Source organism: Cygnus olor, chromosome W, assembly GCF_009769625.2.
Source record: "Cygnus olor isolate bCygOlo1 chromosome W, bCygOlo1.pri.v2, whole genome shotgun sequence".
Lineage (NCBI taxonomy): Eukaryota > Metazoa > Chordata > Aves > Anseriformes > Anatidae > Cygnus > Cygnus olor.
The window spans coordinates 1933161-1947533 of NC_049199.1; positions in this window are offsets into that span (position 1 = coordinate 1933161).

Below are 14373 nucleotides of genomic sequence, written 5' to 3' on the forward strand. Positions count from 1 at the left end.
CACACAAATCAGCCATTTGAAGCGCCCAGACTGAAGCCTCAAATAAGGGAACAAGCACTGTTTCATGACAATGACTGGGCACTGTCGGTATCTTTGCTGTAAACAATCTGTTGAGGCAGCCACAGGAACTGTTTCCCTTCCAAGCCATCCCTGCTGCTGAGCTGAGCCATCTGCAGCATTTTCGGCACATGCTATCTGCTAGAATTCAGATGACATGAAATCCATTAGGGACAGCCTTGAAAGCACAATTAGGAAAGACTTTTTTTTTCCCTTCTCTTACTTCTTTCATCTCTTTCCTTCCATACTTTCCATTTTATTTCTTTCCATCCCTCTGCTAATCCATTTCCACTTTTAATTTGTTCATTTACTTTAATTAGTCTCCCTTTCTGCTTTCAAGACTTTCTGATTTATTTTTTTCCCTTTCCAATCTGAGGAGAAACTACAGAAGTATACATATAGAAGTGTGCTTACAGAGCTCCTCTGACAGGTACTAAATAGAATTAAAGTACAGTGCAGTGTCTCAGCCGCACAGATCTTGGGAAGTCACTTTGCTGGAAGCTGTGGTCGTTTGCTAACACATTACCCACACACTAAACAGAACCCAGTGGAGACACTGGCTGAAACCACTTTGCCTCAAGTTGTGTGGAGAAAATAAAATAAATAAAATAAAATAAAATAAAATAAAATAAAGTGGAGGAAAAAAAATACAATTTTGTATAAAAGACGATCTCAGGAACTGCCAGGTAGGGCTGTTGTGATTCTGCCCTCCAAAATAAGTACGTGTTCAACTCTGTTACCTGTCATAAAAGCAGTGCTTTATCTTTTCAGGTAAAAAACAAGAACTATTTATGGAAGGGGACCAGAAGGTGAACTCAGAAATGTTTCTAATTTTTTAAAAATGAGTTTCATAATGTTTTGCAAAATAAAAGCTGTAAGCAGTCAGCTGAGAGACTGGTACACATAGTTCTTTAGCTGACACTAAGTGCAGTTAGAAGAGCTGTTGTTTAATTTCAACCTTGCAACCCTGTGGAAGTGTTATGCAGTTTTGTAATTTTGTAATTCTTGTCCATTCCACATGTGCAAGATAAAGGAGCTGAAATTCATATTCCCTGTCAGAGCATGTGATTCCTTTACTGACTGTTCTTTACTAACCTACCACCAGCATAGTAGCTTGAACTGTTGCCTGTTGAGCAGGATACACAGTGTTTATAGAGATGCTTCTCTTTAGCAGCCTGCAAAATATGTACCGTTGTTTCAATGTTTTACTCAGAGTGTTCAGAACCAAATATTGTCAAACTGTTGATGGTTTCAAATCAGCAGAACTTTTCTTAAATCATGCAGAATGCAAGACAGGCTTTAAAGTTTCCCCTTCTCTAAAGTTTTGTCTGGAACTTAAATAAAAGTGATGTTCCTTTCTCTATCAACTGAAACAAAAAGTAACCGGTAGGCATTTTCTACACGTTGAATAATCTGATTTGGGTTGCCTGGTGACATGCTCATCTGTTCACTCATCACACACAGTCAGTCTACCAGGGTTCTGCTTCATATGAAATCTGATGGTATAGACTGCCACTACGATGCAGGAATGCATTTCCTGGTCCTTATGATGCCTACTTATGTTTGCAAATATGCTCTAGAGGCACTTCACTTCCCTGCTGGGAATAGAGGAGAAGAAAGAACAGTGTATCACAGTAATCAAGGAGTCCCCTGTGAGCTGCAGAAGCCTGCTTTCCTATACCTTTCTTTCGCTTACTGCAGTTACAGTGGATTTTCTAGTGCAAATAATAGCTGCAAATTTGCATCATATTCTCTCTCTCTCACTAAGTACTTTGTTTACTAATCTGTTTTATAAAAATTGAAGTCAAAAGACAATTTTTGAAATCTTCCCTCCATGAAAATTGACCAATATTCTCAAAAGTTATTAAATGTCTGATATAACAACAAACAGTAAATCATACAAGCTTCTACTTTTTTAGAGAATGCACTCAAAATGTCAACTGGCTGTGATATTTGAGGGTGAGGAATTGGTTTGAAATAATGCAGAACAAGAGACAGAAAATAACTTCGCAACAGGACGGAGGAACACAGCACAGGTCATCAACTAAAAATAAAGAATAAGAAATCAGGGAAAAAAATAATCCACCAAATGTACAGAAAGAAGATGGCGTGGTGGTTTTACCGTGATAGGCAGCTGAACACCACAACCGCTCTCTCACTCCCCCTCCTTAGAAGAGGAGGGGAAGAAGTAAAGGAAAGAACAACTCACGGGTTGAGATAAGGATGATTTAATTAAAGAAAAAAAATAATGATTATTAAGGAAAGATTATTATTAATCAAACAATTTAACTAAAGGGAAAAAATGGAAAGGGGAAGGGAGGGGGAAAAAACAAAACAAAACAAAACAAAACAAGTAAAGGCTATGTGGAAGTGCAGAGGAAAGAAATTACTCTCTACTTCCCACAAATGAGCAATGCTTGATCACGTCCTTGAAGCAGGGCCTCAACACACGTAGCCGGTGTTCAGGAGGACAGACGTTTTCACAACGAGAGCCCACCCCTCCCCTCTTTTTCCTTTTTCCACCTTTTATTGCTGAGTGTAACATCATATGGTATGGAATATCCCTTTGGCTGGTTTAGGTCAGCTGCCCTGGTGATGTTTCTTTTCTCACTTTTTTTGCCCACCCCCTAGGGGGATTAGAGAGAGTCCTGATGCTGTGCCAGCACTGCTCAGCAGCAGACACAACACTGGAGTGATACCAGTGCTGTTTTAGCTACGAGTGCAGAGCACAGCACTGTATGGGCTGCTGCAGGGAAAGTTAACATCCCAGCCAGATCCAGTACAGATGGAGGAAACAGAACAGCAGACAAAACTGTGTAAAAGTAATGGTAAGGGTGTAATGGGATAGAAGGAAAGGGCAGTAATTCGTACATCAGAGTATTTGTTTCAGACTCTCTTCCTTGTGCTTCTCCTACTAGATGCTGTCGGCCCATGTTTATACCCTGACATTGTCTGGGGGTACTGGAGGCCAGAGAGCACACAGGGGTCATGTTAGTGCATTCTTCTCCTGCCTCTGTGACTTCTTGTCTTGTGTTTCTCATGCACTGGCTTTCCAGAATAGGAATCTGGAAAGGCAACAGCACAAATCTTCCTGGCACAGCCTTGTTTTCCCATTTTTTTTTCTGTGCTGTAGAACCTTCCCTCAGCCATTGACAAGGCTATGTAAGTCTAAGATTAACATCAATTTATGGGGTGTTAAGCAAAGCAATATTTCTGCTATATGTTGTTCTTAGGATGGTCCAGAACTGAGAGGAGTTTGTGCCCACCCCCCACCCCTCCAGAGCCCTAGCAATACCCAGTGGGAGGCCCAGCATTTGTAAGACTCTTCCCTCTTCTTGAAAGAATTAGAACCATCCACACTCCAAAACAGCAGTGGTGTAGAGATATATTTGACTCAATACTGGGAAATAAAATTAAGTTCTGTTTCCTCCAATCCGGGAAAAGTGTCAAGATGCAAAGCAAAAATGCATTTATTCCTGTGTGTTTTCTCTTGTTCTTGGTGACCCAGCTGTTACATTCTATAGCTTTTATTTCTTTTCACACTTGTCTATAAACAAACAGCTACCTCCCTCTATTCAAATGTGGACAAATGGTGGTAGGAGGAAGAATCAAAACAAAATGCCAATGACTATAAACAGTTTTAAATACACATCCTTGAAACATATTAAAGTAACATTTATTTAAGTGTAAAGTAACACACACTTTAATGGAAAATAGTCATTAGCTCCAACATCTTCTTTAAAGAATTATGGAAGGCTGTGCAAATCTAGTGAGATAAAGACTTTTTACTGATTGACAGTGATGATATATTTCAAGAATAGAATTATCTGGTGCCTGAAAGCCTTTCATTCCTCAGTGTCATCACTACCTGCTGGATGAGTATTAATATCACATTAATTTCAAATGTCGGTTTCAAATATGAAGACATGCTGAGGAAGTTGGGGTTGTTCAGCCTGGAGAAGAGAAAGCTCCAGGGAGACCTTGTAGTGGCCTTCCAGTACCTAAAGGGGGCTACAGGAAAGCTGGGGAGGGACTCTTTGTCAGGGGGTGTAGGGATAGGACAAGCAGTAATGGTTTTAAACTAAAAAAGAAAAAATCTGTTTAGATTATATATTTGGAAGAAACTCTTTGCTCTGAGGGTGGTGAGGCATTGGAACAGGCTGTCCAGAGAAGCTGTGGATGCCCCATCCCTGGAGGTTGGACAAGGACCTGGACAACCTGATCTAGTGTGTGACATCCCTGCCTATGGCAGGGGATTGGAACTGGGTGATCTTTCAGATCCCTTCCAACCCGAGCCATTCTATATTAATTAAACCAGTTTCATGTGTTTGCATGCTTTAGGATGGCATAATTCAAAGAAATTAGTAAGCTTATGAATAAAATGTATTTCTCCTTGATATAAGCAGGAAAAATGCAGAAATTAATATTTCTGTTCTGAGAAACTTTTAACAGTTCCCTTCTTCACTTCAAGTGTCACAAATGATGTTGATAAAATGAATACTTTACAGGGTTGGAACTCATGGGAAAGAAAATCTTCACCACTGATGTTAATTTAATTAAAGCAAATAGTCTGTGGACTGGGAACAAATTAGACAGGTAATAGTAGACTTTGCTCAGAAAAGCAAAAGACATTGCTCAGACTAGGTAGACAGAATACTAGCTTGCACTGTGAAAATTCCTGAGGGAATCAGGTTTCCCTGGCTCACAGTTCAAGTTCAGAGCAGTAGACAAGTACCATGAATATTTCTTTTCCAGTATAGTGCATAACCTGTTGCTAAAAAAATTATTAAGTGGTTTGTGGTAGAATTACTTGCTTCTGAGTTCTATTTCCTTCCTCCTACTTTTTTCCCTTTTTTACTAGAATTTATGAGGGATGTGGGAAATGTAAAATACCACCTGTTTATGTTAGTACAGTGTGTGGAGCCCATGTTATCTTTGAAAATTATTTATATAATTCTCATAAACTTACTTTAAGTGTATTCCTTGTTAATAAAATATTTTACCAGGAGTATGGCATAGATTGATAAACTATTGCAAAATAGTTTTTTTCCATTCCCACTTTAATTTTGTATTTTTTATTTCCATATTTGTTTTAATTTCAGGACATTTAACATATGATGAGTTTCTCACAATGGCATAGTGTTAAAAATGTACCTATCAGCTGAGCCATCTGTCTTTCAGAACTATCTCTGGTTAAACTGATAATCAAATACATATTTGTTTACTTTAGCACTGGAAAACCAAGAAAGGATGGGCCTTATTTGTTCCATCAGTGTCTTCTGTGTCATATCTGTTCAGCTCAGTGATTACTGTCAGTATTGTGGCATTTAAAAGAAGAGCTGAGTTGAAGAGTGAGTAGAAATGCAATTTGTGTTCTGTGCTGCCTCACATATCACAAAGAAAACCGGCAGCTTAACACAAATTCTTTGCTTGACCTTAGCAGTGGAGCAGAAAGAATACAGCTCTTTTTTCTTACACTGAGACTTCCATCCAAATGAATGCATCTTAATGGAGAAGCCACTCATACAGGAGTATGTGGGGAGGGGAGAGAAACTGGGAAAAATCATATGCATTTGAAGAAAGAAAACTGCATTTGTTCCTGACTGTCTCTTTGAAATGATCATAGACTGCCTTGAACCCTTTTTTTCTACTCTACCCACTCAAATATCTGTGTTAAAAGGGTTAAAGAAGTGAATAGTTAAATGGGATGGAGCAGAGTGAGGGAAAGGCATAAATATTACTCTTGTATTTTCTGTGGATTTTAGAAATATCAAATAGTCTTCCATTCAGCAGATTTTATAACAGGATTTGTAACAAAGTTTGAAAGACAAAGAACCTCAAGGATGTTTGGAGTTTGATACATTACGGAAAGGAATACCTAACAGGGTAAATGTTCCTGGGTTACAACAAGGTTTCCAAAGTTTATGGCATAAGTCTCTGAGGTAATGAGTTACGGTGGATTGACTCCAGCTAACAGCCAGATGCTCAAATAGCCACTCACTCCCTTCCTCTCCTGCAGGACAGGGAGAAAATGAAAGGTGGGAAGACTAGTGGATCAAGATAGCAACAGTTCAATAGATGAAACAAAAGCTGTGCACAGGCAAAGAAAAAAAAATAATTTATTTATTCCTTCCCATCTGCAGATAGATGTTTAGCCACTTCCTGGAAGGTAGAGCCTCAGCGTGCATAATGGTTACTTGGGAAGACAAATGCCATAACCTTGAAGGTCCTTTCTTCCTTCTACTGTCCTTGAGCAATTATTTCTGAGCACAGTGTCAGGTGATGTGGCATATTCCTTTGGTCAGTTTGTATCAGATGTCTCAGCTGTGTCATCTCCCAGTTTCTTGTCTTCCTCCAGCCTACTTGCTGGAGTGGTAGGTAGGCTGGACAAAAGAAAAAGCATTGACACTGTGCAAGTGCTGTTCAGTGTTTCACTAGCAAAAAAAAATAATGGTGTAATCAACATTCTTTTAGTCACAGATCCAAAACACAGTACCATACTGGCTGCTAGGAAGAAAATTAGCTCCATCCCAGCCAGACCCAATACATCAATTTATAGTCTGAAAAGGATTGAAACAAGATTTAATTGCTCTTTGTGGTTTTGTCCTGGTTTCAGCTAGGATAGAGTTAATTTTCCTCCTAGTAGCTGGCAGGGTTCTATGTTTTGGATTAGAATGAGAAGAGTGCTGATAACACGCTGATGTTTTAATTGTTGCAGAGCAGTGCTTACACCAAGCCAAGGACTTTTCAGCTTCTTGCTCTGTCCTGCCATGGGGCAGGCTAGGGATGCAGCAGGAGCTGGGAGGGGACAGACCCAGGACAGCTGACCCAAACTGGCCAAAGGGGTATTCCATACCATCTGATGTCATGCTAAACAATATATAGGGGTGGCTAGCTGGGGTGGGGGGGCCGGCTGCTCGGGGATAGGCTGGGCATCGGTCAGCGGGTGGTGAGCAATTGCATTGTGCATCACTTGTTATGTACACGTTATTAGTAGTAGTACTATTATCACGCAGCATGTGTAACAAACAAGAGGAGCTGGAAGCCATCGTGCAGCAGGCAGGCTATGACTTGGTTGCCATCACGGAAACGTGGTGGGACCACTCTCATGCCTGGAGTGCTGCAATGTCTGGCTATAGGCTCTTCAGAAGGGACAGGCAGCACAGAAGGGGTGGTGGTGTGGCTCTCTATATTAGAGAGTGTTTTGATGTTGAGGAACTTGAGGCTGGGAATGATAAGGTTGAGTCCCTATGGCTTAGGATCAGTGGGAAGGCCAACAAGGCAAGCATCCTGGTGGGGGTCTGTTATAGACCGCCAAACCAGGATGAGGAGACGGATGAGGAGTTCTACAGGCAGCTGGCAGAAGTTGCAAAATTTTCAGCGCTTGTTCTCATGGGGGACTTCAACTTCCCAGACATATCCTGGAAACACAACACAGCCCAGAGGAAGCAGTCTAGGAGGTTTCTGGAGAGCGTGGAAGATAGCTTCCTGACGCAGCTGGTTAGAGAGCCTACCAGGGGAGGTGCCCCGCTAGACCTGCTGTTCACAAACAGTGACGGACTGGTGGGAGATGTGGTGGTCGAGAGCTGTCTTGGGCAGAGTGACCACAAAATGGTAGAGTTCTCTATTCTTGGCGAAGTCAGGAAGGGGACCAGTAAAACCGCTGTCTTGGACTTCCGGAGGGCTGACTTTGAGCTGTTCAGGACACTGGTTGGCAGAGTCCCTTGGGAGGTGGTTCTGAAGGGCAGAGGAGTCCAGGAAGGCTGGGCACTCTTCAAGAAGGAAATCTTAATGGCTCAGGGGCGGTCTGTCCCCACATGCCCAAAGATGAGCCGGCGCGGAACTAGACCGGCCTGGCTGAACAGAAAGTTGTGGCTCGAGCTTAGGAGAAAAAAGAGGGTTTATAATCTTTGGAGAAGAGGGCGGGCCTCTCAAGAGGACTATAAGGCTGTTGCGAGGCTGTGCAGGGACAAAATTAGAAAGGCCAAAGCTCATCTGGAGCTCAGTCTGGCTACTGCTGTTAAAGATAACAGAAAATGTTTTTATAAATACATAAAGAGGAAAAGGAGGATTAAGGAGAATCTCCATCCTTTACTGGATGCGGGGGGAAACTTAGTTACAAAAGATGAGGAAAAGGCTGAGGTACTCAATGCCTTCTTTGCCTCAGTCTTTAGCGGCAAGACCATTTGTCCTCTGGATACCCAGTACCCTCAGCTGGTGGAAGGGGATGGGGAGCAGGATGTGGCCCTCACTATCCACGAGGAAATGGTTGGCGACCTGCTACAGCACTTGGATGTACGCAAGTCGATGGGGCCGGATGGGATCCACACGAGGGTACTGAGAGAACTGGCGGAGGAGCTGGCCAAGCCGCTTTCCGTCATTTATTGGCAATCCTGGCTATCAGGGGAGGTCCCAGTCGACTGGCGGCTAGCAAACGTGGCGCCCATCTACAAGAAGGGCCGGAGGGTAGACCCGGGGAACTATAGGCCTGTTAGTTTGACTTCAGTGCCAGGGAAGCTCACGGAGCAGATTATCTTGAGTGTCGTCACGCGGCACTTGCAGGGCAAGCAGGCGATCAGGCCCAGTCAGCATGGGTTTATGAAAGGCAGGTCCTGCTTGACCAACCTGATCTCCTTCTATGACAAAGTGATGCACTTAGTGGATGAGGGAAAGGCTGTGGATGTGGTCTACCTTGACTTCAGTAAGGCTTTTGACACCGTTTCCCACAACATTCTCCTCAAGAAACTGGCTGCTCTTGGCTTGGACTGGCATACGCTTCGTTGGGTTAAAAACTGGCTGGATAGCCGGGCCCAAAGAGTTGTGGTGAATGGAGCCAAATCCAGTTGGAGGCCGGTTACTAGTGGAGTCCCCCAGGGCTCAGTGCTGGGGCCAGTCCTCTTTAATATCTTTATCGATGACCTGGATGAGGGGATCGAGTGCACCCTCAGTAAGTTTGCAGATGACACCAAGTTAGGTGCGTGTGTCGATCTGCTCGAGGGTAGGAAGGCTCTGCAGGAGGATCTGGATAGGCTGGACCGATGGGCTGAGGTCAACTGTATGAAGTTCAACAAGTGCCGGGTCCTGCACCTGGGGCGCAACAACCCCAAGCAGCGCTACAGGCTGGGAGATGAGTGGTTAGAAAGCTGCCTGGCAGAGAAGGACCTGGGAATACTGGTTGATACGCAGCTGAATACGAGCCAACAGTGCGGCCAAGAAGGCCAACAGCATCCTGGCTTGTATCAGAAGCAGTGTGGCCAGCAGGTCTAGGGAGGTGATTGTCCCCCTGTACTCGGCTCTGGTGAGGCCGCACCTCGAGTACTGTGTTCAGTTTTGGGCCCCTCACTACAAGAAGGACATGGAGGTGCTCGAGAGAGTCCAGAGAAGGGCAACGAAGCTGGTGAGGGGTCTGGAGAACAAGTCTTACGAGGAGCGGCTGAGGGAGCTGGGGTTGTTCAGCCTGGAGAAGAGGAGGCTCAGGGGAGACCTTAGCGCTCTCTATAGGTACCTTAAAGGAGGCTGTAGCGAGGTGGGGGTTGGTCTATTCTCCCACGTGCCTGGTGACAGGACGAGGGGGAATGGGCTGAAGTTGCGCCAGGGGAGGTTTAGGTTGGATATTAGGAAGAACTTCTTTACTGAAAGGGTTGTTAGGCATTGGAATGGGCTGCCCAGGGAAGTGGTTGAGTCACCATCCCTGGAGGTCTTTAAGAGACGTTTAGATGTTGAACTTAGTGATATGGTTTAGTGGAGGACTTGTTAGTGTTAGGTCAGAGGTTGGACTAGGTGATCTTGGAGGTCTCTTCCAACCTAGACGATTCTGTGATTCTGTGATCATTATTATTATTTTCCTTTCTTTTCTGTTTTAATAAACTATCTCTATCTCAACCCACAGGCTTTCATTTCTTTCTGATTCTCTCCCCCATCCCAGCCATCCGAGAGAGGGAGGGGAAGGGTGAGCGAACAGCTGTGTGGTGCTTAGATGCCGGCCGGGTTAAACCACAACAGTCCTTTTGGCACCCAACATGGGGCTCGAAGGGTTGAGATAACGACAGATCTGACCAGAGTGTGTTAAAGTAAAATTGGTAGAAGTATTAGACCTGCTTAACAGTTGCTAGTGACAATGTTGATTGCTTTAATGTCAGGTCTGCTGTGCCTGTTTTCCAAATTGAGTTTTATAGGAAGTTACTTTCTGTATGTGCTCCCTGTCGTGCTGTTTATCCTTTCCGGGCCCTGGTTTAAGGTCATTATTTTACTGTATGGTGTAACAATGGCTTATGATATGATGAAATTCCTGGTCATGCCTCTAACCTGGTATTTATACTCAGCACTGTCGTCGACTCTATACTTCGGAAACCATATCTCAGAAACTATTAACAGTTACACCTATTACCTTTTTTTCGTCAGGGAGCCAATCTGTGGAGGGGACGGGGGGAGATATTTTTTCCTACTTGTTCACTCTCCCTTTCTTCTTCGCCCCCCTATTATCCTCTGAGCTTGTTACAATAGTTGAAGGTGTTGAATATCCTTGGGATACTCAGACCAGCATGTTCTTGTTGTTATGTCTCCTGAATGCGCTTCAGGTTTTGTTTAAGGTTAAACAACTACTTAGGAATGGCATCCAGAGATCTGTCCTGAGGCGGGATGGTTATGAGTGGCAGGGATTGTGGGAGGATATGGGCAGGCATCTAGAGCAGTGGGCACCTCCAGTGCCTTGGAAATTCATCCCTGAACAACTGCAAAATCCTAAAAAACTGGTAGAATGCTCGAAAAAGGGGTGTCATCACTCTGGGAATTCCAAAGAGACACGAATCACTGCAGCGTGCTGGGGTCTGGCCTATGCCTATCAAGCTGGAATCGATGCTACTATAAACTTAGTGACAGACCCTGCGGCCTCTCCAGCTCCTGCGGCCTCCCCAGCTCCTGCAGTCACTCCAGCTCCCGTGGCCTCTGCAGCTCCCATGGCCTCTCCAGCTCCCGAGGCCGCTCAGGGTCCCGTGGCCCCTCCAGCTCTCGTGGCCTCTCCAGTTCCTGTGGCCTCTCCAGCTCCTGCGGCCACTCCAGCCCCTGTAATGGTCCCAGCAGTCATCCCAGCTCCTGTGACAGGCCTAGCGGTCGTTCCAGCTCCTGTGACGGGCCCTGCGGTCGTTCCAATCCCTGTGACGGGCCCAGTGGTCATCCCAGCTCCTGTGACGGGCCCAGTGGTTGTTTCAACCCCTGTGGGTGGCCCTGTATGTATTCCAACCCCTGTGGCAGGCCCTGTGGCTGGGTCAGAGAAACGAGCTGTAACAGTGCAAGTTGTCCCTGCAGAGTGTATTACAACCCCTGTGGCAGGCCCTGTGGCTGGGTCAGAGAAACGAACCGTAGCAGTGCAAGTTGCCCCTGTAGACAAGGTGAAAAGATGGTATAGAGATTCAGGTCATTTAGAACGCAGAGAATCTTCAGCTAAGACTAAGTATAGAGAAGACGAGGCCGGGCCATCAGAGGAACAGGATGATGACAATGAAGATGTCGAAAAAGCAACAGGAACTACCCGAAACCTACACCCGCATGAGCTACGAGATGTACGAAAAGATTTTGGTCGCTGTAGAGGTGAGCAGCTTATCACCTGGCTGCTCCGGTGCTGGGACACCGGAGCCAATTGTATGGAATTAGATGGCAGGGAAGGCAGGCGGCTGGGATCCCTTGCTAGAGATGCAGGCATTGACAAAGCAATTGGAGATGGAGCACCACCTTATAGCTTCTGGAGGCGTCTCCTGTCAGCTGTGAAGGAAAGGTATCCCTTCAAGGAAGAACTTGTATGTCTACCAGTCAAGTGGACCACCATGGAGAAGGGAATTCAGTACCTGAGGGAATTAGCCGTACGGGAGGTCATTTATAGGAACCTAGACAAGGAACAAATATCCACAGATCCAGATGAAGTCCAGTGTACACGACCCATGTGGCGGAAGTTTGTACGGAATGTACCCTCATCATATGCCAGCTCATTGGCAGTAATGGCCTGGAAAGACCATGAGGAACCCACAGTGGATGAATTGGCTAAACAACTCCTGCAGTATGAAGAAAGTCTCTCCTCTTCCCTACAGGCCTGCGTCTCAGCTGTGGAGAAACTTTCTGAAGAGTTCTACCAACGTAAAGAGAACTTATCTTCCTCCCCATCTTTACAAACAGATCCAGTTTTTAGGAATAAAATGGCAAGATGGATGTCATCAAATCCCAATGGATGTGATAACAAAATAACAGCTATGCCTCCACCAACTAGCAAAAAAAGAAACACGATCTGCTTCGGAAGTGGTCGGTACTGAAGCTCAGCTCCTCCTGGCACCCCGACTGCCGGTACTAGGCTGGATGTTCAGAGGAAAGGTCCCCTCTACACATCATGCAACTGATGCTACATGGAGCAAGTGGGTTGCACTGATTACTCAGCAGGCTCAATTAGGAAACCCCAGTCGCCCAGGAATCTTGGAAGTGATTATGGACTGGCCAGAAGGCAAATACTTTGGGATATCATCAGAGGAGGAGGTGATCCGTGCTGAAGAAGCCCCACTGTACAACAAGCTACCAGAAAATGAGAAGAAATATGCCCTGTTCACTGATGGGTCCTGTCGTATTGTGGGGAAGCATCGGAGATGGAAGACTGCTGTATGGAGTCCTACACGACGAGTTGCAGAAGCTGCTGAGGGAGAAGGTGAATCGAGTCAGTTTGCAGAAGTGAAAGCCATCCAGCTGGCTTTAGATATTGCTGAATGAGAAAAGTGGCCAGTTCTCTATCTCTATACTGATTCATGGATGGTAGCAAATGCCCTGTGGGGGTGGCTACAGCAATGGAAGCAGAACAACTGGGAACGCAGGGGCAAACCCATCTGGGCTGCTGCATTGTGGCAAGATATTGCTGCCCGGGTAGAGAACCTGGTTGTAAAGGTACGCCATGTAGATGCTCATGTGCCCAAGAATCGGGTCACTGAAGAACATCAAAACAACCAGCAGGTGGATCAGGCTGCTAAGACTGAAGTGGCTCAGGTGGACTTGGACTGGCAACATAAAGGTGAATTATTTATAGCTCGATGGGCCCATGACACCTCAGGCCATCAAGGTAGAGATGCAACATACAGATGGGCTCGTGACCGAGGGGTGGACCTGACCATGGACACTATAGCACAGGTTATTCATGATTGTGAAACATGTGCTGCAATCAAGCAAGCCAAACGGTCAAAGCCTCTTTGGTACGGAGGACGATGGCTGAAATACAAATATGGAGAGGCCTGGCAGACTGATTACATCACACTCCCCCAAACCCGCAACGGCAAGCGCCATGTACTTACAATGGTGGAAGCAACCACCGGATGGCTGGAAACATATCCTGTGCCCCATGCCACCGCCCGGAACACTATCCTGGGCCTTGAAAAGCAAGTCCTATGGCGACATGGCACCCCAGAAAGAATTGAGTCAGACAATGGGACTCATTTCCGAAACAACCTTATAGACACTTGGGCCAAAGAACATGGTATTGAGTGGGTGTATCACATCCCTTATCATGCACCAGCCTCCGGGAAAGTTGAACGATACAATGGACTGTTAAAGACTACACTGAAAGCAATGGGTGCTGGGACATTCAAAAATTGGGATACACATTTGGCAAAGGCCACCTGGTTAGTCAATACTAGGGGATCTGCCAACCGAGCTGGACCTGCCCAATCAAACCTGTTACGCACTGTAGAAGGGGACACAACAGGAGACACAGACACAACAGGTTTGTGTCTGTGGCTTCATGTTTCTGTCATATGAACCACATGCTGATTCTGCCGTACTCTACTGTTTTGTTGGCTTGGTATTGGAGGCCACAGAGCCAGCATCAGCCATTGTTATTTTCCTTCTCTTTTCTTCTTGTTTAAAATTTGGCTGTTGAAAAACTATCCATTGTTTCTTTGTTTCCTCCTTTTTCTTAGAAATATCTTAGTTGGCTAGGTGGCTTTTCCTGAGTCCGGTAGCTTCTTTGTCAGGATTCTTGGCAAATCTTTGGAGCTGTTCTGGGGCAGCGAATGGCCAGTTTTGAATAGTGACTTCCAAAGACTGTTCAGAAATTCTTACCAATCTCAGTGGTCAGCATCGAAGTATGTAGTGGACAAAACTGGCTGAAATGTCAGGTATTACAGAAAGATGAGGTTTTGTTTCTCTTTCTTTCAGTTAAGTTTATGATCTAGACATACAAACTTTGTTTATCCGCTGTTTCATCTGATACATTGTGGTGCTTTTGGCTGTAGCTTAAGGCTGCATATTTCTGTGGTGTTCCCCTGTAAACATCTCAGTTTATACATATTTTTA